This window comes from Psammomys obesus, unplaced genomic scaffold (genome assembly GCF_907164565.1).
Source record: "Psammomys obesus unplaced genomic scaffold, mPsaObe1.curated_primary_1811, whole genome shotgun sequence".
In the NCBI taxonomy this organism is placed as follows: domain Eukaryota; kingdom Metazoa; phylum Chordata; class Mammalia; order Rodentia; family Muridae; genus Psammomys; species Psammomys obesus.
Genome location: NW_026596125.1, coordinates 19,135,726 through 19,139,075, shown reverse-complemented (window position 1 = coordinate 19,139,075; position 3,350 = coordinate 19,135,726).

The window sequence follows — 3,350 nt, the reverse complement described above, 5'->3', positions numbered from 1 at the left end:
ACCTATAAACACGGGCTAGGCTGGAGAAGGTGAGAATCGAGATGTTGAGTGGCTGGAGAGTCATGGCCCAGCTTTTCCATCAGAAAGAAGTTGTTTATCAAGACTGATGTGAGTGAAAGTTGGAGAGAGTAAAAGTCTGCTAAGTTTGAAATAACCTGCCCTGCCCTTGACCAGTGAGAAGGGGACAAGATGCAGAGTGCTCATCTAAGCGGCTCTTGGTAGCCTACAGAAAATGGGCCTTTGCCTTTTCTTGAGCAGGTTAACAAAGAAAGATTTTTTTTTTCCAACTGAATCTGAAAACAGAACATATTGAGCTGAATGCAGAATTTGATGATAATAAATGTTTAAAAGTTGTGTCCTTAAAGGTAGGGACTAGGAAACGGCTGAGTGCTCACGAGAGCTTGTTGCTCTTCCAGAGGACCTGAATGTAGTTTGCAGCAGCCACATCGGGTTGGCAGCTCCAGGGGATCTGATCTCCACAGGCACCTGCACTCACATGGACTCACAAACTCTCTCTCTCTCTCACACACACACACGTGCACACTCATAAGGAACAATAAAATATATTAGTATAAGAATGATATAAATGCTGCTTTAAGTTTTAAAAAAAGAAAAGAAGGTGAACATAAAAGAAAAGACACACACGCAAGTCACTGTGAAGCCTAGGAGAGAAAAGCTGAGAAAGGTTAGGGGACGAGCAGCTGTGTTTCTTCACTTTAAAAAAAAAAGTTTCTTTTTAAAGTCTCTTTGCATCTCTTTGTAGCTCCTTCCCTCCTCATCCCTCAGTCCTACCCTCCCTCTCTCCCTCCATCTCTCCCCTCTTCCTCAGCAAAGGGGAGCTCCTTTCCCATCCAGCCCAGCTCATCAAGTTTCATCAGGACTGAGCATGTCCTCTGCCCCTGTGGCCTGGCAAGGCAGTCCCGCCAGGGGAAAGTGATCACAAAGCTGGCAAGTGAGTCCGTGTTTGATGCAGTCCCCACTTCCCTTACGAGAGGACCCACATGAGGCCTAAGCTGCCCATCTGCTACACCTTTGTAGGGAGGTCTAGGTACTGTTCATGCATGGTCATTGTTGATGCTTCAGTCTCAGCAGCCCCCTTGGGTCCTGGTTTGTTGGCTCTGTTGGTTTTCTTGTGGAGCTCCTGTCACCTCCAGGTCTTTTCTCTTTCCTCCACTTTTCCATAAAATTCCCCGTGGCTTTATAGAATGAGTTTGGCAATGTTCCTTCTGCTTCTATTTTGTGAAATAGTTTGAGGAGTTAAAAGTAGTAGTTCTACTTTGAAAGTCTGGTAGAATTCTGACCTAAAACTATCTGGCCCTGGACTTTTTGTGCTTGAGAGACTTTTAATGACTGTTTCTATTTTCGTAGGGTTATAAGCCTATTTCAATTGTTTACCTGATCTTGGTTTCACTTTGGTAAGTGGTATCTATAACGAAAGTCATGCATGTCATTTAGATTTTCCAATTTTGTGGTATTAGGGTTTTGAAGTAATACGTAATGGTTCTTGGATTCCCTCAGTGTTGGTTATGTCCCCCTTATCATTTCTGATTTTGGATACTGTCTTTCTACCTTTTTAATTAGTTTGGCTAAAGGTTTGTCTATTTTGTTGATTTTTTTTTCAAAGAACCAGCTGTTGGTTTTGTTAATTTTTTGTATTGTTTTCTTTGTTTCTAATTTATTGATTTCAGCCAATAAATTTTATGCCTTCTACTCTTGAGTATATTTGCATTTTTTTTTGTTCTAGAGCTTTCAGGTGTGCTTTTAAATTGTTAGTCTGAGACCTCTTCAATTCCTTTTTGAAGGCACTTAGTGCTATGAACTTTTCTCTTAGCACTGCTTTCATTGTGTCCCAAAACTTTGAGTATGTTGTACCTTCATTTTCATTGAATTCTAGAAAGTCTTTAATTTCTTTATTTCTTCTTTGACTCAGTGAGCATTGATAGAGAGTTGTTCAGTTTCCATGAATTTGAGGCTATCTGTCGTTTCTGTTGTTGTTGAAGACCAGCTTTAATCCATGGTGGTCTGATAAGACACAGGGAATTATTTCTATCTTCTTGTATCTGTTAAGGCTTGATTTGTTACCAACTATATGGACTATTTTGGAGAAGGTTTCATGAATAGCTGAGAAAAAGCTATATTCTTCTGTGTTTGGTTGAAAAGTTCTATAGATATCTGTTAGGTCCATTTGATTCATGACATCTGTTAGCTTCATTATTTCTCTAGTTTCTGTCTTGATGATCTGTCCATTGGTGAGAGTGGGGTGTTGAAATCTCCCACTATTAATGAATGGGGTTTGATGTATGATTTAAGCTTCAGTAATGTTTCTTATATGAATGTGGGTGCCCTTGTCTTTGGACCTTAGATATTCATCTTGGTGGATTTTTCCTTTGATTAGTATGAAGTGTCATTGCCCATCTCTTTTGATTGATGTTGGTTGAAAGTCTATTTTATTAATTATTAGAATGGCTTCTCCAGCCTTCTTTTTGGGTATGATTGCTTAGAAAACTTTTTTCCAACCCTTTACTCTGAGGTAATGTCTATCTTTGTTGCTGAGGTGTGTTTCTTGAATGTAGCAGAAAGGTGGGTCCTACTTTCACAGCCATGTGAAAGTAGCCTGTCTTTTTATTGAGGAACTGAGAGACATTAATGACCAATGATTGTTAGTGCCTGTTATTTTGATGTTGGTGGGTTAGGGTATGTGTATGTCTGTGTGTGCTTCCCTTCTTTTGGTTTTGCTGGTGTGAAATTATTTATTTCCTGTGTTTTCTTGGGTGTAGTTAAGCTCCCTGAGTTAATGTTTTTGCTTGTTTGTTTGTTTGTTCTAGTATTTTCTGTAAGGCTGTATTTATGGATAGATATTGTTTAAATTTGGTTTTATCTTGTGATCTCTTGTTTTCTCCATCTATGGTGATTGAGAGTTTTTCTGGGTGTAGTAGTCTAGATTGACATTTGTGGTCTGTTAGAGGCTGCAAGACATCTTTCCAGGCTTTTCTGTCTTTTGTGGTTTCTTTTAAGAAGTTAGGTATAATTGTGATAAGTCTGCCATTGTAATTTACTTGGCCTTTTTCTCTTGAAGCTTTTAATATTCTTTCTTTGTTCTGTAGATTTAGTATTTTGATTATTATGTGGTGGGAATATTTTTTTTCTGGGCTTATATAATTGGTGTTCTGTAAGCTTCTTGTATGTTTATAGGCTTCTCTTTGTTTAGGTTGGGAAAATTTTCTTCTATGATTTTCTTGACAATATTTTTTGGTTCTTAGAGATGGGACTCTTCACATTCTTCTGATTCTATTATTCTTAGGTTTGGTCTTTTCATAGTATCCTAGATTTCCTGGATGTTTTGTGTCATG